The sequence below is a fragment of the Schistocerca piceifrons genome, chromosome 6, assembly GCF_021461385.2.
Source record: "Schistocerca piceifrons isolate TAMUIC-IGC-003096 chromosome 6, iqSchPice1.1, whole genome shotgun sequence".
Taxonomy (NCBI): Eukaryota; Metazoa; Arthropoda; class Insecta; order Orthoptera; family Acrididae; genus Schistocerca; species Schistocerca piceifrons.
Window position 1 is genome coordinate 272,642,493 of NC_060143.1, and position 22,069 is coordinate 272,664,561.

The following is a 22,069-nucleotide window of genomic DNA, read 5'->3' on the forward strand; positions in this document are numbered from 1 at the left end:
CTCGGAAAAATCACAAAGAAAATATGTGCAAGTCACAAGACCAGCTGTTATTCCAGCTTACATCACCTTTTTGGGTGGTATTGGCCTGATGGACATGCTATCATCCATCTAAAAATACCACAGAAACTCAAGGAGGTGATATTTATACATCTTCTAGCACAAAATTACAGGTGCAGCAATCAACAGTTGGCTCAAATACCGTACGGACTGCAATTTACAAGCAGAAATAGTGAGTGGACTGGTATCGGCAGACAAAAACAAATCAGAAGGAAGACGCCCAAGTAAAGGTGACACGTCAAAAAAGAAGAAGAGGGCTGCCACAACACTTGTGCCCCTAACAGGCTGCCTAAAGGACAAGTATGATCATTGGCCTACATGGAAGGAAACAAGAGAACGACGCAAGATATGTATCAAGATGGTATCATACGTGCAGTGTGAAAAATGTGATGTGTCTTTGTGCTTAAGGAAAGACAGAAATTGTTTCAAAAGATCTGACTCATAAAAACTGACAAACTGAGTTGCCTGATAATGTGTTTTTTTTTAATTTTACTGTGGACAGGAATTAACAGCTTTTCATAATGTACCGTACTCTTTAGTGAATCATCTGCTATTTTTTGGCTTATAACAACCTGATTGTACAGAATTGAGATATGTATGGTGATCTGCTGCTGTATGATAGTAATCAGTTATTTATGCATTCAGTATGGGTCAATTAAAAGTAGGGTAGTATTAATATACCCATTCTTCAACACAGAACTTTTTGCAAAAATGAAGACAAAAGAGACTTTGCAACTAGAAGCTATAAAATAAATTAAATGAGAATCTTAAAAATAAGTCCTGCCACCCAGTAATTTGTATTGTCTATTGCCCATTGTGAAAATTATGTCACATTAAAATTTTGAGTTGGATACTGTTAAAAGAGAATTGCACATGAAATAGCGGAAAGAGGAAATAAAAAGTGAAATAATAAGACGTTTTGATGAATAAACGTTTTTGGTACTATGGGGAATGGTTTATGGCATTTTAGGACTAAATGAGTCCAAATTAAAGACTTGAAAGAACAATATTACTCAGTACGTATGAATAGTGTCTATCAAACAATGATTCTATTAACATACATAATTAGACCCTGCTTGCACATCATTTTTTTTATTGTGTCCAGAATTGGATTGAACTACAAACTTTTCGTGAGAGAAATTCTATTTTGTATTCGCCTCAGTTTTGTCACGTTCTTCTTGATGTGCTGTTATCCAATTTATGTTCAAATACATTATTTATTACGTTAAACAGTGTAGGTATTACATTCCATACAAGTTTCCTGCTTTCCACATTCACCGATTTGGCTGGAAGCGCAACGAACAAAACCTCGCGTTGTTGGGTAGATACAAGACGTTCCTCTGCAAAATGTCAGGTCTTCTTGTGTTTACTATCAATTTGTTTTCTTTAAGGAAAACCATATTCTTCAGTGAATATCTCTACTTCACAAGAGAATCACAAATAAACTGACCTCTAATGTACCGTTCCATACCTTCCAGAGCCCTTAGGAAACTAAAGAAACACAAATAGGGTGTATTTTTTTCGTATTGTAAAAAATGTTGCAAATAAATATGCGATACTATTCACTCTCATCCGATATCGTATTCAGAAGTGTAGCTTGCTCGCAGCTTGGCGCGCTATCGCAGTGGGTAACAAAGACGAGACGGAGTGTCGCGGCTGCTATGTATACTATACATCTACAGCTATATGACTGTTCTGCAAATCATACTCTATTATTCCGAACTCGAAAAGCACGCGGAAAACCGAACACTTAAATCTTTTCGCGCGAGCTCTGATTTCCCGTATTTTATAATGATTATCGTTTCTCTCTATGTAGGTCGGCGTCAGCAAAATATTTTCGCATTCGGAAGAAAAACAATGGTGATTGAAACTTCGTGAGAAGCTTCCGCGCAACTAGCAACGGTGTGAAATCTTATGGGACTTAACTGCTAAGGTCATCAGTCCCTAAGCTTACACACTACTTAACCTAAATTATCCTAAGGACAAACACACACACACACCCACACCCGAGGGAGGACTCGAACCTCCGCCGAGACCTCCTGTATCATGTCCGTGGCACTCTCCGCCATATTTCCCAATAATACATAACGTGCTGCCCTCCTTTGAACTTTCTCGATGTAGGTACTCTGTTAATCCTACCTTGTAAAGTCCCACACTATGCGGCAGTACTGACAAAAGGACGGCAAGGGTAGTGGAGGCAGTCTCTCTAGTAGAGCTATTGCATCTTCTAAGTGTTGTGCCAATAAAACGCAGTATTTGGTTCGCCTTTCCTATAACATTTTCTGTGTGTTCTTTCCTATTTCAGTTGTTCGTAACTGTGATTCCTAGGTATTTACGTAAATTTACAACCTTTACATTTGATTGATTTATTGCGCAATCGAAGTTTAACGGATTCCTCTTAGGACTCACGTGGATGACCTCGCACTTTTCATTATTTAGGGTCAATTGCCAACTCTCGCGCCACACAGATGGCTTATCTAAATCGTTTTGCAATTTGTTTGGATCATCTAATAACTTTACTATACGCCAAACGATAGAATCATCTGCATACAACATAAGACGACTGCTCAGATTGTCTCCTAAATCGTTTATGTAGATAAGGAACAGCAGAGGGCCTATAACACTACCTCGGGCAACGCTAGAAATCACTGCTGTACTACTCGATGACTTTCCGTCACTTACTACGAACTGTGACCTCTGTAACAAGAATTCACGAATCCAGTCGCATAACTGAGAGGATATTCAATGAGCACGCAATTTATTACATTCCACTAGCCCTTGTAGGGTTCGCTGTCAAAAGCCTTCTGGAAATATAGAAATACGTAATCAATTTGAAATCCTTCGTCGACAGCACTCAACACTTCGTGTGAATAAAGAGTAGTATTTCACAGAAAAGGTGTTTTCTATATCCGTGTTGGCCATGTGTCAATAGATCGTTATCTTCGAGGTAATTCCTAATGTTCGAACAGAATATATGTTCCAGAATCCTGCTGCATATCGACGTTAGTGCTATGGGTCTGTAATTTAGTGGATTACTCCAATCGCCTCTCTTGAATGCTGGCGTGACCTGTGCAACTTTCCCGTATTTGAATACGGATCTTTCGTCGAGAGAGTGGTTGTACATGATTGTTAAGTATGGAGCTATTGCATCTGCATACCATGAAAGGAACCTAACTGGTACAAAGTCGGGACGGGAAGACTTGCTTTTACCAAGTGACTGAAGTGGGTTCACTATTTCAAGGATATCCTTTTCTAAACTTATGTTGGCTGCTGTTCTTGATTCGAATTCTGGAATACTTACTTCTTTGGTGAAGCAATTTCTGAAGGCTGTGTTTAGTAACTCTGCTTTAGCAGCACTGTCATCGAAAGTATTTCCACTGCCATCGCGCAGAAAAGGCATTGAATCTGTCGCCACTAGCATCGACTCACACGTCAAAGAGGTTAGAACGCCCGCGAGTCCATCACTATATTTGCAACATAGTTTAGCGACGAGGGAGCTCATCAGGCATCTATACATCCATGTTGTATAGATGTATAAGTCAATGAAAGGAGTGAAAATGGACTGGAATCCTTTCAAAAGTTACACGCTTTTGGAACGAAATTTCAAAACAAATCTTGGTAAATTGTGTTATTTTTCAACAATGTTTTCTGTTCATTCTTGTCCGTACTGGGTGTTACGCTGGACCTTTTCTATATATCGAAAGTACTACGAGTCATCTGTTGCGGCAACGGAGTTCCACACCCGGGTTGGCACCATTAAAGTCAAATTAAGCCGATGCGTGTTCTTTCTGTCTCCAAACCTGGCTTGTTATCACCTCACAAGACGTTCTCTAATAGCGTTTTAACGACTCGAGCCAAGGGTTGTACGTTTCCAAGAAACGCTGCCCTTACTGCAACTAAAACGGCAGTTCGCCAATAAACAAACAAGTAAATAAAATAACTTTGCGTTCAGAATTCACACACTAAGAGCTGTCCTACAAGAAGAATTTTATCTACTTGTTCCGATTTTCAGATTTTGGAAACTTATGAACGGAAATATCTGCATTTAACATTTAGAACTAGTTGAGAACAAAAAGCAGCAGTATAACTCGGCTGTGTCTCTGCAAAATTTCCATCAAGATGTCCAAACTTTCTTTCCTGCTCTCATTATCAGCCTCATTATTATTACTGGTAAACTGTCTTATTATTTTTCTAATGTATTAGCGAAGCGGTTATTACGTGGAACTTCGACGAAAATTGTTCTTGCACTTATGTGAGATACAATGTCAGATAAGCCCGTAACAATGCTGCTGTGCATATTACTTTACTAAAAAAAAGCTACGCAAGAGATGGGATTTTGTTGTATGGATCAGATATTTCTTAAGACAATACTGACAGATTCAGTAATGAAACACATGAAATACGCGAGTTGCTACATCAATAGCGATTTCTTGTTTTACAGAAAACGATCAAGTGAATTCGTGAAATATGTATTTCAGGCTAATATTGAGGCAAATATTGACTATAAGTTTCGATAAAGTGTCTTCCTCACTTGAAAACCGTTTTCAAGCCCATTTATGCACATGGTAATCGTTGCTGGAACACAAACGTCTTTGAAAGTTAATGAGGCAAAGAGAATACTGCAAAATGTAGCGCACGGAACGCCAAAAGCTAATGGCCAAGCTGAACTGGATGTGAGATGTTTTAATCGCGGGATGCTACATTCCCAGGTAAGAATAATTTGTTCGAATAATCGCATTAACGTTTACCGTGCTAATTTCGTTTATTATTTGCATGCATTGAATGCAAGCGTGCGTGTTCTATACCAAAAACGGAATTCTGACTAAATTCAGATAGCAGTAACCTAGTTTGATTATTGACCGAGTCTGCGCTCTTAATGTTTAGTAGATTTTAAACTTTGCAACATGGGGATAGTAGGTGCAGTTTTAATACCACATAATGTGTACGTTACAGGGCGAAAATCGTGTAAAATGGTAGCACTGATGATTCATTTAACCTCAATATATCAAGTACGTCACGTTAGAAAATGATGTCTTTATTTTCCGGTATTTTAGAACTCGGCCAACGCTATTTTCTCGACCTTCGCATATTTATCGTACCCATTCTGTATGTTATAGCATGAAGGAAAATATCGTTGCGAAAATGTTTCGTTGGCAATGTATTCCAGTAAATCTTCTGGTTTAACGACACACTTGTTGAGTGCAATATGTGCAGAAAACTGATGAACAACAAGAATGAAGGTCCTGTGACGTTAAACCTGCATGCCAGCAGCCGCGACAGTTGGTGTAGTTTTCGTTTATTTTTTATGCATAGAAAAGTCGCAAAAATGAGCTCTGTGTTTCTGTCTTTGCAGCTTGGTATTATTATATAACAGTCACTAAAATAACGTCAAAATATCATTTCGTCATAAAGATCAACAGTTTTGGTATTGCGATTTCGATTCAAAAAATGGCTAGCGATATATGAGGAAAGAGAGCCCAGACAAAATCTTGTCATGTTTCTCCTGCTGTAATGCAGTCAAAATTAATGTCTGTAGCACCGTACAAGGTCAAGCTGAACACGCGTCATTACAGTAACTGCCCAAATCCGGACTCCTTGTAACTAAGAAGCTCTTCGGTTTCCTGTTTTATGAAACCACATAAGCCTAAATCTGTAACACAAACTACGAACTGTAATCAGTTGATATCTGTTTCAAATTGTGCACTGTTGCCACTGTTTTTCTTCATTGTTACCACTGGTTTAAGGCCACGCCCATTTGACCATAAAAAATTATGATACAAATAGGATGTTTTTCGGTCTTAACTACCAGATATAAAACACACGTTATATAAAGATAAGCGAAAACTTACGTGAAGTAATAAATCTAAAAAGTTCATTAATCTATCATTTCAATGAAAGACAACAATTTTTAAAATGAAATATATATATATATATATATATATATATATATATATATATATATATATATATATATCGCCAATCCATCTTCTTCTAGGTCTCTCTAGCTGAATGGATCACACCTTTCATCATTTTCTTTCTTTGGTACTCTATCCTCTGCCATTGTCTCCTAGCCATCGTATTCGTTCTGATTTCACAAATTATTTTACTGTGTCCCTATCTTGAGTTCTCTTGTAATTCGGCATTGTAGCGTATTCTCCAGCCTTCTTCCTCCCTTACTGGCCCCATAGTGGGGCTGGGGCCAATAATGTTAATGAGCCAAAGAGAATACTGTGAAATGTAGCGCACGGAACGCTAACAGCTATGGCCAAGCTTAACTGGATGTGAGATGTTTTAATTGCAGTGTTGTAATTCGGCATTGTATCGTATTCTTCAGCCTTCTTCCTCCCTTACTGGCCCCTATATATATAGTGGGGCCAATAAGGGAGGAAGAAGGCTGGAGAATACGCTACAATGCCGAATTACAAGAGTTAACACAAGATAGGGACATAGTATAATTTGTGAAATCACATCGAATACGATGGCTAGGAGTGAATGGCGGAGGATGGAGTACCAAAGAAAGAAAATTATGAAAGGTGTGACCCATTCAGCTAGAGAGACCTAGAAGAAGATGGATTGACGACATAATAGCGGATCTCACCAAGGTGGGAGTCCGGGGGTGGAAAAGAGCAGCAAATAACCGAGAAGTGTGACCAAGGGCTGTAGCGCTACTGAAACCTTATAAAATTTAAAATTCCATTTTACAGAGATTAATTAAAAGACAAATACATTTGGTAACAGAACTGTTCATCGAGCTAAGAGCTACTATAAGTGAAAAAACACATAATTTTTAAAACATTTACCGTATAATTATTCTTTTATGATTATATTTATTACATTCTATTAATATATGCAGTGTCCTCTTAAATGAGGAAGGGACCGTAGTTCGGAGCGGGTGTTCATATTGGCAAGTGTCTCGTCTTTATTAACACTCATATTGCCTGCTCTAAGTCTATTAATAGCTCCGAGTTGAGAAACTAAGTATGCTATTGCTGTACAGCCCAGTCCCAAGTGCCTTTGATGTTATTAGCGAAATTCGCTTGTCCATCACGTTTTTGCTTTGTTGGCGTGTGCTACGAATGTCACAACATAGGAGGCGTAGTTCAGCCTGTATTAAGTGGGAGCCAGTTGGGCTGCGCTTTCACTGCCCGTAACTGTGGGCCGTATCCACTGTAGATGCATTAATTGATGCGGTTCTATTGATATTTCTCAATTCTCAGTACATCGTGTCCCAATGGATTTACTGTTTTATTTTCGGCTGCCGTCCTAAGAGGATATAGCGCACTCGCCGAATCTGTACATTTTAGGACTTGATCAATTTATCAGTTGAATGTATTAAGAATAGTATCTATTTACCACTGTTACCAAGTATGGGGCGTCCCTTTTTTCTGTGGCATAGAATATAATTTGTTGTAACAGTTTCTCTTATGGCTGTTCGCAATAAATACATGGATACGTATCAGTGCAACAGGTTGAGTTTTAAGACGTATATTTTAGAGCAAGTTTTAGAGATAATCATTGCCTGAGATTCCTATCTGCTCATCGTTCATTTACAACAGACATGCTTGAAATTCGAGAAACGGTAACATGTACAACACTTTCATCTGTGTGTCAGAAAATATTCTAAAACAGTGGTCGTCAAACTTTTTCGCTCACTAGCCTATAAGTTGGCCCCCAGCCCGCAAGTACTGAACGATAAAGGTCGGTACTATTCGGAACACAACATGTCGACTGTTCTCTGTTTTAGAGTGCTGTAATTACATGACGAAGTGTTGTGCGTGTGAGCAGACGAACACGATCTCAATGTTTACTAAAACTTCTGAATGTTTTTACTCTTCTACTCATTGCCTTCTATTACAGAAGCCTTCATTTAATGTCATACTCCTTGCTACAGATATGCACCGCATTTGAAGATGACGGTACTACGCATACACAAATACATGTTACTTCCGTTTGAAATGTATACCATAGCAGCTGACCTGTACGAGACACTCACACCCGGGAGTTGCCAGTATTGGTAGACAAACAATAAAACATTCCACCTCTAACACTGTAATGGCCGCTCTACTTACCCTTCTGCCTCTGAGATAAGTGGCCAACTTTACTAAACTCACCGTCGAATTCTCTAACGTCAAATAAAATTAAACAAATCTTAGAATATTACGTCTCTGTGAGTATTTTTGTTAACTACACCCTTAAGAAGTTCTTGACGTTGTATGATGTTTTTAGATTCCATTGTTAGTTGTATATTATTAAAAATACGCCTGAGAACACGGGCCGCGCGAATGTTTGATTCGGGCCGCAGTTTGACAACCAGTGCTCAGACCCATCTGTAGAGGTAAAGGCACATGCACATCTGTCCTTTACCTCTATTTATATAGTAACACCATAATAAGATATAAATACTTTATAACTGAGAGCATTCGGACATTGAACTGTAACAGAAATATATTTTCTGTTATCGAAAACTTTGGTGTACTTTGAGTTCTATTTCCCGAGTGTGTAGGAAGACAAAGGGAAGATAATTCTCGCTCAGTGGAATTACCTTATTCCCCTCGCCGTAAACCATCGTGAGGCATTTCCTAATTGCTGACTGACTCTCAGTTAACAATAAATCAGATTTCTTTCTCGCAAACTAGACAGAAACTGGAAAGCGATCTGTACGAAACTAACGATTTTTGAGTTATGTCAGCCTCCTATAACACCTAAGAGTTTGTCATTACGATATCATCTCATAGCGGTAAGGTTATTTAATTACATACTCAACAACAATGGCACTGTGGAAAGATAATTCAGTTTCTGCATAAAAGGAATTAAACGGCCAGCTGCCACGTCCGTCTCGGCTATGTTTCCCGTTATTCTTCTTCACATAATAAACATAAACATGAAACAATACTGTCAAGTACCTGGTAACATAATACTCATGTCGTAATGTCCTGATTTCACGCCATGAGCAGTCAGTCGAACCCAGTAAAGTGGACAGCTGCAAATGTGTGCAATTACTACTTCCGGACCTATAGCGCGTGATTCCACTGTCCTAGCAAAAACTGACTCTCTTCGAGAAAAACAGCAGTTGAAGCTGTTAGGTGATAAATGAAAAACGACGTCAACCGGCTTTAAACATGAACTATCGAGAGAAAAGGTGACGAGCGCAGCTAGAGAGCTGAAGCGCCTCGCAACGGCCGAACAGCAAACTACCTGTGGGCAGCCATGAGCTACGTGTGCTGCCCCCAGCGGATTTCAGAGGAGGTGTGAAGGACGCACTGCAGACAGAATACCGATTACTGCTGTCAGACCAGTATAGGAAACAGTCGTGCTTAGCAGTAATATGAGTTGACCATCACGTTCAGGCGCACACAGGTGCAGAACAGAAGCATTCCGCTATGTATCGATAGGAGAAGTGTGTGGTTGCCTCAGTCAGTATACCGCTCCCCAAAAGGAAGGAGGGCTGGAGGAAAGCGTCGCACGAAGAGGCCGTTCAACGATGGAGCACTATCAAAGTCGAACGAGTGTGGTGGAAGAAATTGCCGTTAATCTGCTCAAAGGAGCCATCTATAACGCGTGACTTATTCTATACCCATCTAAATCAGGGAGGAGGTATGATCGGCGCTCATGTACATGTACATGTACATGTACATCTCTCACGAGTAGCTCGTTGTCTTGACAAACGCACCTCACTCGAAAGCAGTTTTCAAACACATGTAGATCCCGTTATAAGCGGATTCGTAACACGCGTTATTGCTTATATGCGATATGCAATTTTAGGTGCTTATATGCGATATGCAATTTTAGGTTTGAGTCTAGCGCTGCCATCTGTTAACAGTAGGCGGAAGCAGTAATACATTAGTACAGTTCAACGCTTATTTTCTGTGGTGCTTGTCGAGACGTGCATCATTAGATCAGTTCTACAGAGCTGTGAAGTTGCACTTGACAAGGGCTGTATTTAAAATGTCAGGCAAAAGGGAAGAAAGTGTGCCTGTAGAGGGAAAGAAGTGTGTACGAAGGCCGCGTTCATTACAAACAATGTTAGCAGTTTTGATTCGCTACGAGAAATGTGAGCGTATTGGAGTGCTTTGGGCCTTTGTGAATCCACTGTGAGGACTATTCGTGACAATGCGGCATCAATTCGAAAAACTGTTCATCGTCAACTAATTCACGTTTGACTAGAGTGACCAAATATCGTTCGGTGGCGAGGGAAAGAATGCTAAGCCACTAGATTGAGCACTGCAACACCCACGGCCCTACCTGGAGCTTCTAAGACCTTGTGTGAAGAACCAACGAAAGAAGAGGAAGATCCAGCACCTTTCTCTGCCAGCCCAGGTTGGTTTGATCGCTTCAGGCATTCCGGTTTCTTGAAATTACTGCAACCCGTCGCCTTTTGTTTTGTTCTTCAATTTTTATTGTCCCATTACCGTTTTCGAACCGCCTAGCGATTCATCATCAGATGGTACATTGTTAGTGATTGTCTGCAGCTGTGTGGGAGTTGTGTAGCTGTCGCAAGATGTATAAACGAAACATGTAAGCTCTGAATGTGGCGAGAATCATTCACTTTATGAGATCGATTTTTTTTATTCAGGCATCGTTTTGGCTTTCGCAATATTAAAATGACAGAAGAGGTAGCTGCGGCAGATGAAGATACAAAGCTAGAGCCGATAAATTTAAAGCGAGGTTTAAAGAAATTGTGACAGAAAAACATCTATATTGCGAAGCAGGTTTTCACCCTCGATGAAATGGCTAATTTCTATTGCAGATAAAACAGCACCGGGATTTAAATGATCTACCACTCTCAAAATCCTAGGGCACTAAAGGTCCGTGACGAGAGCAGGCTGGGAGTTCATTGGAGATTGAATAAAGCTGGTTGATTTTCAGTGACAGTTTTGTTAATGAATTAAATAGAGAATGAAAACCTACTATGTGAAAGTAAAAATTCTTTTCAAAATTTACCTCCTCGTTGACAATGTTTGCAGCCTCCTACTTCCCATTATCGATTCGGATAAAAACACATAAGTCATGTTCCTGTCACCGAACGCTACATCTGAACAGCAGCACATGGACCAGGGAGTTATTTCTACATTTAGGACGTACTGTCTTCTTAAAACTTTATCCGTTCTCACAAAAACGTGATCCCAATGACGAACTTACAGCACGATTTCTGAGGCTAGTTTCATGTTATTAGAGACGCATGGACTAACATCACTCCAAAGTGTATGAATGGCGTATGGCGGAAACTGTGGCCCGATGCTGTGCCAGTGCTAGGAGATGAAGTGATCAGTGATGTCACAGTTGCAACGAGAGATACTGCGGACAGGGTACGTCATATTGGATTCACTGATGTCGATGAAGAGAAAGTGTGTGACTTCCTAAACACTAATTCCAAGAACATGAGAAGTGAAGATATGAATGTTTTCAGTGAGAAAAAGAAAAGCGAAGTCGAGAAAGTGCAGCCTATTAGAAAGCTGGCAACGAAGAAACCGACAGAGGTCTTCAGAACAATCAACGCTGCAATAACAGTTTTTGTACGAAATTGATTCTGAAGAAGCAGAGAGTGCAGTGAGAAGTTAAACATTCCCTTAAATGTTATAGAAAGTTGTATAATCAGCTGGCAAAGGAGACTACACAGCCGACAATTAAACATTTCTTTGCGAAACATAATGGCATTTCAATTGAGTGTCAAGTGCCTAGCGAGAACACTTCAGATAGCAAGGATCTGCATGCAAGAAAATCCGTCACGGAAACTGAAATGTTGTTAGCATTATATTCCTCCGATGTAGATAGTCCAGAGGCAAGTTGGCAGGTCAAATACCAATGTTCTCTGCAAGAATAAACCAACTAACCATTAAAACTCCTTCCTCAATACTCCACATCGTGTGAGTCTTTAGGAGTCGTATAAGAAGCGATCAGAAACGGGATCCGCATTCGAGGAGCGTTCTGTCATCACCATTGTGCTTGCATGTCTCTCTCGTGTAGGAATTATGAGAATAAAGTACGATCCAGGGCACATGTGGAGACGTATAGATAGTCATTTTTCTCTTGCTCCTTGCTTCCCACAAGTATTGGGAAGGGAAAAATGACTATCTATACGTCTCTATATAACTTTCTTTATTACGTAGTTTGTCTCGGTGTATTACTTATTACCAGTTAACCAATTTTGTGATTTTTGATTCTTTGCTTCGTAGTTAACCTCAAGACAATAACATTTTAGTTGCTGCAACACTAGAAAATGAGCATATAATCTAATAATTAAGTCATGTAAAATATAAGTCGAGGAACATGATAAAAAAGTTCATTTTCTTATATAATGACAACAGTGTTTCTGCTAGTCTTGGTACTTAATTGAGGATTCATATTTTATGTTTGTAGAAGCCCTCAGCTGACTTCTTCATGACATATTGCGATACTCTACATAACTTTCGTATCACTAACATCGTTGCTGTTTGTTTTGCGTACAAGAATAACCATTATTTAACCAAATATAATTCATGTAATTGCTTGAAGCAACTTCAGCACTTTTAATCTGTCCTAGCTTATAAAGATTTATTGGCTTTTTGTTCTTCTGAATTAGAAACCATGGAACTGCCTGGCTTATGAATTAACTCTATACTATAACCTTGCCGCAAACCTAACTCTCTCCATATATTATCCGTACGTACGCATCGTTTTCCTCCACACGTTCTGCCAATAATGTTCCAGATAATCGTTAGTGAAATTAATAATTAGCAGTTAAATAGTAACTCATATTATAATGCCTTATATACTGTGAAATATTGAATAAATAAGTAATGCAATGTGATGAATTTCGTAACAGGGAGTTAGGTTCCGCGGAATCAACGCGCATATCACATAACTCGAGAAACATTTTATGTGTAAAATATCGGGTTATGTTTTCGTTTAAGCAGACATCAAGTTTAAAATAGTTGAGTTTCTTATCATTTTGTACCAAAAGTAACTATCATCGTCTTTCTGAAACGTATCTTAGTGTAAAATTTACACACTTAAAAATAGAACACTGAAACACAGAATAATGCACTAACATCATTTTCATAAATGCAGTCTATATCCTGAAAAGCCTCTACATTATGTACATGGGAAGAATTTGATGCTAAAGACAGTTCACTTACAAATGATAAATAATTAAAAATTTAATTAATACCTACACGCTAAGTGTTATTACAGATAGGTCTAGCTGCGAAGGGATTTGCATGTTGGTTGACTTGGGGAAGGAGACCGAACAGTGAGGTCATCGGTCCCGATGGATTAGGGAAGGATGGAGAAGGAAGTCGACTGTGCCCTTTCAAAGGAACCATCCCTGCATTTGCCTGAAGCGATTTAGGGAAATCACGGAAAACCTAAACCAGGATGGCGTACTCGAGTTTGACCGTCGTCCTCCCGAATGCGAGACTAATGTCCTAACCACTGCGTCACCTCGCTCTGTTTGGATGCTGTCTGGAATGGTTATATACAGGGGGCTTCACAATTCATGTTACACATTTGTAGAGGTTGTAGAGAGGACTTAGTAGATCAAGTCTTACATAGGAACTCATGTCCGGGAACATTATCCAACGACGATGCAATGCGTCGAAGTTATAGGCGCCGGAGCCTGTAAATTTATGTATATACAGTGTGATTCCGTGATGATATTACAAACTTTGGGGATGATGTGCCAGTTTATTCCGTGATGATATTGCAAACTTTGGGGATGATGTGCCAGTTTGGGGTAAGGGTCCATGTACCGGAAACGGACGAGTCGAAAGTTACAAGCGACAATCGTTCTGATACCTCTGACAGTGGAATACATGTACTGGTACTGTTGTTGTTAAGACTGTAGGACTGACTGCTTTCAGAGGTGGTAGTATGGATCAAAACAAAAACAAGTGTCTGCTAAACATGGGCTCCAAAATGCATACCTTACGAGATATGAGCACTTGTTCAATAGAGGAACGTGTTTCACACCAGCGAAGATGAACAAGTGCTGACAGCTCCTCAGTATCCATGTTAGAGCCCACGTTTAGAGGACAATTTTCTCTTACTTAGCCCATACTACCACCTCTGAAAGTTGCGCACCCTACATTCCTAGCAACAGCAGTACCGGTACATGTAGTCAACTGTCAGAGCTATCGGAATGATTTCTCCTTTTGACTTCCGACTTAAGTTCGTTTCCGGTCAGGGACCCTTACATCAAATTGATACCTTTATCGCTCTCCATCATCTTTGAAAGTCTGCAACATCATCACGGAATCACCCTGTATAGTACATACATTTACAGGCAACGGCGCCTATATTATTGACGGTCTGTAGCATTGTTGAATGACGTTTCCAGACATGGATTCCTATGTAAGACTTGATCTACTAAGCTCCCTCTACAACCTCTAGAAGTGTGTAACATGAATTGTGAGACATATATCGTAACTGACGACATATTAAATTTAGTGTTTCTAAGTGTAAAGTATTTGCCTCGTATCAAATAGACGTTACATGTAACTATTCAGTACAAATGTAATATTCACACACAATCAGTCTGGTCATTCGGCAACAAACTCGAGCGCTTCATATTTACCTTTTTATTCGCAGTGTGTTACATATCACGCCAACGACCTTGGCCGCAGTGGTAACACCGGTTCCCGCCAGATCACCGAAGTTAAGCGCTGTCGGGCTGGGCTAGCGCCTGGACGGGTGACCATCCGGTCAACCGAGTGCTGTTGGCAAGCGGGGTGTACTCACACTATTGTAAAGCGATTTTATACCGCTTACTTTCATTCACGGTCCGCCCCCATAGCTGAGCGATCAGTGCGACAGTAAAGCCACTGATTTTTCCTCTGTGGGAAGAGTAATACTCGATGCACTCAGCATTGATGGGTCAACTGTGGAGCTACTCGACCGACTAGTAGTGGTTGCAAGGTCGAGAGGCCATGGCAGCGGTGTGCCGACCATATTCACCGCCACGCCACCTTCAGTGGCGCCAGAGGAGAGGATAACACGGCGGTCGGTCGAGCCCGATTCTCACTTCTGGGGCCACAACGCGGAACTTAATCTTTCCTTCCGTGGGGTATTAGCTGTCCTTATGCTGATTTTTACCTACTGCCCTGTAGTCTAATAATAAAAGTAATTATTTACTTTCAAGATGTTGCCTATTCTGGTTGACAATTTGCCGAAAATGGAACCACATATCTCTCCTTGTCCTGAGTATGGGAAGTAGTTGTGGGATATAATAGTCTCACTTGCTTTCTTTTTCTGGTATTTGCCGTCAATTACTCAACGATGGACATATAAACCAATAGCAAATGGTGTTCCATAGAGTGGAATGCTTGATATGTATGAAGAAATGAATGCACTGAATTATCTAGAATCTATGACTGAGTGTATCTGAAACAGATAGATCTCTTCTTGGGTATCTATACTACAGTCTAGGACGTTCATGGTCATGCCACATATTTCCATACTGAACTGTATGGTTTCATATTGCTTGGTAATTTTTTGAATGAATTTATGGAGGTGCCTGTTTCAAGCAACAGACATTGTCCATATAATTACTACCTGTACCAGAACAAAAAGGTTCAGAATTAAGAAATTCTATCTCAGATCTGCGTCTCTATATGTAAATATTTATAGGGGTTACGAGGATCTCGCAGCAAATACACTTACTTGAAACCAGTATCCATACAGTCTTTTACTGGGATACAAGGGAAAAGGCTTTGTACATCAAAACAAATTACCTTAACACTGGTAGTTATGTGACACATCTCCAATTCATAATATAATTCTGTAGTCATAATACTACTTTTGGTTTTGATATTTAATTCCATTATTTTTATGTGGTACATGAGCTGTCGGGGCATGAACTGTTGCACCACTAGACGAATTCGGATATTATGGAGTTTTAATTAAATCATACGTAAGTGGTGCATGGGGGTTTATTTAAATCATGGTTCTTCTTTTTTTTCTATGCGGGAGAAAATGTTAGCACATTTGTCTGCTAGTAGTCTTGTTTGATTACTCAGCCTGTTGTTAGATCCACACTCCAATTCTGGAGGTTGATGGTAGCTCAAGCACAAATGTTTCCCCTTTGTTTGTTATGGTCTCTATTACATCCCTGCCATTCACTCCCTTTTTTAACATCTTTTGCCTGAATCCTTCTATTTTGTATGCATTCTTAGCTAGTACTGCTGCAGGTGTATTGTAATATTATCTGCACATTTCTGGTAACAGCGGGGATAGCGAAAATAACTGCAATAAATAAATAATTTTTTTTTAAATTTTGTAGTGAGGTCTCATGGAAGCAAACTGCTGAGGTCATCGGTTCCTAAGTTTACGCACTACTTAATCTAACTTCAACTAACTTACGCCATGGACAACACACACATCCATGCCCAAGGGAGGCCTGGAACCTCCGACGGGGGGAGCCGCGAGGACCGTGACAAGGTGCCACAGACCGCACTGCTACCCCGCGCAGCAATAAATAAATGATACCAAAAGTCCGTATTGTGCAGTCAGAAATGTGTTTGCAACCTTATCTACTACTTATAATATCATCCATATCTCAAATTATGGATCAATACCTTTGTTATACTTTGAAAGATCCTCGTATATTTCAGATCACAACATCACGTTGGTCGTTGTTAATTTGTTGATTCATAATAATCTTGAATACATGAACAACATCTTTGGAAGAGTCTCACTAGAAAATAGGTTCAACGGGTGAACATGACTTAAAATATTCGACCATCTAACCGAATGCTCCCTGTGGAAAATTTACTATACGAGTAGGCGCAGCAACAGAGTGAAAGATTTAAATAAGAGTTTTTTTTTGTCGGAACGAGTCCCGTTGTAATTCTCATCGCCGAACCTTCTTCACACGTATAGCAGGAGACTTCCGTTTCAGATAAATGTCACAAGTGCCCGCCTAGACCCCTAGAGGCAACAAGCACAGTTTTTTTGGTCGTATTGCGCCCAAGAAACAACTGACCACAAAAAGTAATGAGTTGTCGTTACAAAAAGTTGTAGAAACAACTTGACTATAGAGCTAGAGAGCAATGGCAGAGGGGTTTACAAGTGATGTACAGGATCATCGTCATCCTCATCAGCTACCTCACTTGTAACACAGAGAGTTCAAATGGCTCTGAGCACTATCGGACTTAACATCTGAGGTCATCAGTCCCCTAGAACTTAGAACTACTTAAACCTAACTAAGGACATCCCACAACACCCAGTCATCACGAGGCAGAGAAAATCCCTGACCCCGCCGGGAATCGAACCCGGGAATCCGAGCGTGGGAAGCGAGAACGCTGCCGCACGACCCACCACAGAGAGTACACCTTCTCCCAACTCTTTCGTTGGAGACTTCAGCAACGCATATCCATACGGCTCTTGCGTATTTTATAATTTTAACTTCCCTTTGGTCACATTCTCGGTGTTTTCTTATCTCTTAGAATCAAGCGAACACCTTCTAGGATCCATCGACCATTTGTTTGCTTTACTATATGTCTAGCCTACTCCCCTTCATTTTCATTATGATCACAACTACATCTTCTACTCCAATATGTTCCATGAACTATTCGTTTGTTTTCTTGTCTGGCTTGGTAAATCGTTATATGTACCTCTTCATTCCTCGCTGAGCAATACTATTTTAATGCTTTCTGCATGCCTCACCGACTGTAAACTTCCCGTTTCAGAAGCTTAGTTTTGAAACCTTTGTGTATCTTAGAAGGCACTGTTTCGTCTTACTCATCGGTTATACTACGCAGAACAGTCTCACACCATAGTTTCGCGAGGCGAGCCTCGCATAGTGTAAACATAGTCCCCATCGCGAACCATGTTGCGAGGCTGCTTTACGGTGAAAAAGCTATTCGCTTTTTTAGCATCCCGAATAAAAAAATTCGTCACAATCGTGCGAAAAGTAAGTATGTGTGGAATGAAATGAGATTGATCCTTCAGCAGCCAGTATCAGCATCGAAACCAAGAATAAAAGTTCCATTGTTAAGCGGATGCTGCAAACATGTGTATGAATCACTTATTACCAGGAATCGCAGTTGACATAGCCAGCCTTTATTGAACAGTTGTTGCATCTCTCAGCTACGTTCCGACTCGATTTTCGGACGAATCGGTGATGCAAAATATTCACAACTTTCTGCAGTGATCGAGATGAAGTTACTGATATTATTTTCGATTTCCCCTACACGATATTGGCATATCCTGCGGAATAGTTCCTTACCCCACCAGTGGCAACCTCGTTTCGTTTTCTTTTTCAACTATAGCAGTGCCGTGGGGCGAACGCGATTGTAGTAGGCAGATCTAGGGCCGAGCGCGACACTTAACACGGAATCAAGTTCGCCTCGCGGAGTGGCCGTGCGGTTTGAGGCTAGGCTATGTCACGGATTGCGCGGCCCCTCCCACCGGAGTTCCGAGTTCTCCCTCAGGCATGGGTGTGTGTGCTGTCCTTAGCATAAGTTAGTTTAAGTAGTATATAAGTTTGGTCCTTTAGGAATTCACACACAGAATCAAGTTCATTCAAGTACAAACTCAAACAGAGCACATATTCGAAATGATTCTCTCAGTCATTCAAAATAACGACTTCCTTTTAAATACATACATAGATTTGAATAAATGATTCCGTAGTGAAAATATTTCACCAGTCCCACACAATGGTTGGTTGTGGCGTACTTCGCTATGCATTGTAGCAAGAGCAATAGCGCTCACAATAGCATTGTAGCAGTCACACTAGCGGCTGTATTACATTTCAAACGCCAGTAGCTTACGCTTGGTCCGTAAGGCCTCACTCACCTTTTCTGTTTCAAACATTAACGAATATAATGTGGCTGTGAAAGGGTTGTCTCTTTAACCCTACTATAGTCGCGTGAGCTTCTTTTACGTTACTGGTTGCGTAATGTTATTTTTACAACGATGGAACAAAATAGGGTACACACTTGTATAATGATACAGGATTCAATGAACTTATCATTCCACACTTGAATGTACTATATTTATAATAATATCCACAGGTAACCTATTTTAATGAAAACAGACGAAACTGAAGTTACTTTGCAACTCCTGTACATGAGCCTCACCAACACAGCAATTAAACCAATATTTCTAGAATTACTTCCTGACACACATTTTATTTCAGTCCGCTGTCTCCAAACAGTTGACACAATCTTCCTTGAAATAACCAGGGCTGGTCCCCACATAACACACCACTTCCTGGCTGATTTGTCCCGTGATCTGCCACACTCGTAACATCTTCCTGTTTTTCCATTTGTTTCCTCTTGCGGTCCAGTCTCTTCCACTCGAAGCAGTGAAAGTCACCACACCTCCTGATCTCCTTGGGAACCATCCTCTCTATTTGGAGTTTTAAAAGTTCCCATGCAACATTGGTTACTAATATAGTTGCGTTCAGTGCTTCATCTTATTTTTATTGAATTTATAAATGGAAAAATACAGGCTGAAGGTACGTACACATGTGATCAAAAGTATCCGGACACCCCCAAAAACAGACGTTTTACATATTAGGTGCATTGTGCTGCCACCTACTGACAGGTACTCCATATCAGCGACCTCAGTAATTATTAGACATCGTGAGAGACCAGAATTGGGCGCTCTGAAGAACGCACAGACTTCGAACGTGCTCAGGGTGTCACTTGTGTAATACGTCTGTACGCGAGATTTCCACACTCCTAAACATCCCTAGGTCCACTGTTTCCGATGTGATAGGCAAGTGGAAACGTGAAGGGACACTACAGCACAATAGCGTGCAGGCCGACCTCGTCTGTTGACTGACAGAGACCGCCGACAATTGAAGGTGGTCGTAATGTGTAATAGGCAGACATCTATCCAGACCGTCACACAGGAATTCCAAACTGCATCAGGATCCACTGCAAGTACTGTGACAGTTAGGCGGGAGGTGAGAAAACTTGTATTTCATGGTCGAGCTGCTGCTCATAAGCCTCACATCACGACGGTAAATGCCAAACGATACCTCGCTTGTTGTAAGGAGCGTAAACAGTGGACGATTGAACAGTGGAAAAACGTTGTGTGGGGTGACGAATCACGGTACACTATGTGGCGACCCGATAGAAGAGTGTGGGTATGGTGAATGCCCGGTAAACGTCATCTGCCAGCGTGTGTAGTGTCACCAGTAAAATTCGGAGGCGGTGGTGTTATGGTGAGCTCGTGTTTTTCATGGAGGGATCTTACACCCCTTGTTGTTTTGCGTGGGACTATCACAGCACAGGCCTACATTGATGTTTTAAGCACCATCTTGCTTCCCACTGTTGAAGAGCAATTCAGGGATGACGACTGGATCTTTCAACACGATCGAGCACCTGTTCATAATGCACGGCCTGTGGCGGAGTGGTTACAAGACAGTAATATCCCTGCTCAGAGTCCTGACCTGAATCCTATAGAATACATTTGGGATGTTTTGCAACGCCGACGTCGTGCTAGGCCTCACCGACCGACATCGATACCTCCCCTTAGTGCAGCACTCCGTGAAGAATTGGCTGCCATTCCCCAAGAATCCTTCCAGCACGTGATTGAACGTTTGCCTGCGAGAGTGGAAGCTGTCACCAAGGCTAAGGGTGGGCCAACGCCATACTGAATTCCAGCGTTACCGATGGAGGGCGTCACGAACTTGTAAGTCATTTTCAGCCATGTTTCCGGATACTTTTGATCACGTAGTTTGTTTCGAAGAAGCTGTTCTTCCTATATTCTTTTAATAGCAGCATCGTTCTACCAGGCCTCACGAAAAACGGCATTTCTCCTCTTTCGACAGTCAGGCTGTTAAAACAAACTTTATTGGTGTGCCTGCACTAAGGGAGATTGTACTGTGACTTCTGGCGAACGGCGCCCAGGGGCAGTTCTTCAAAACAAGGCTGGGCGACCAGCGGTGTTGACCTGTGCTGCTGCCAGTGGGCCCTTCGGAGACTTCTCCCTAGGGGCGGCCTCCTCTGCCAGCCTTCGTGACCAGCTCAGTGTACCTCCACACTAACCTCGGTAGTTTTGGAAAAAACGGTCACGTAACATCCAGCAGCAGACGTCGACGTCTGTACCATCAACAGTAATGTCATGGTCTGATCCATCAGACAAGACCGAGGTCACATGATCTGATCGCTTTCGACTGGACTAATCGAGAAAATCCTGTCAGTGCTGTATTTAATAGTCGATGTTTACGTTATTACTTTACTACACACCAATAATCACTAAGTGAAATAAAAAGACGACCGTCATATTTTATGTTTAGTATTTATTTCAGATGAAAATGCTAACGGTAAGTTATCTGCTGCTCACATTCTGACACTAAATATAACCATTGTCTGTTCGGTGGATGTAACTCCGTTATCAAGACGGTAACGCAGGTAGGCAGCGCAGTGAATTGTATTGTAAATGTCGATATGTGGGGAGAACCAAACACCATATCCACCCAATTATCGTGATAAACCAAACAATAGTCTTTTATTATAGCTTCAGTAGAGGTCGGAACACAGTTACAAGTTGTCAAGTCTATTACCAGTAACGTGCCTTTATTATTTCACAAGTCCTAATACCGAAGAGTTATTAAGGATAGTTAAACGGTAAAATTCATGGCTCCTTACGAGTGTAAAAGATTCGGTGCCCTCGGGAGTCAATGTCGCGCGTCAAGGTCACGCTGATAGACGCAACTAGCTGATTGAAGTGTAACAGTTAGCTCTTCAGTAGGGCGAATTATGTTATTTGTTATGTTGTACGTAAGGTCGTTCTCAGAGGTGGATTTGTATAGCCTCTAGTTACACTTTTAAGGTTAGTATTTCACCATTGTTGCTTGAAAGTGGCTATAATTTGTGAGAATAAAAGTAGTTTATCCATCTTGTGTGCTCTGGTTGACAAATGCTACCCATGCGACTATTGGTGTTACCATTTCCGTTTCTATTTCGGTAAGTTAAATTATTTATTGTCCAGTGTTTAGTGTTTATATTACAGGGTTTATACTAAATAATGTATAACATGCTTGAAACTTGTGTTGGTTCGCAGCCCGATGGATCTTATAAAC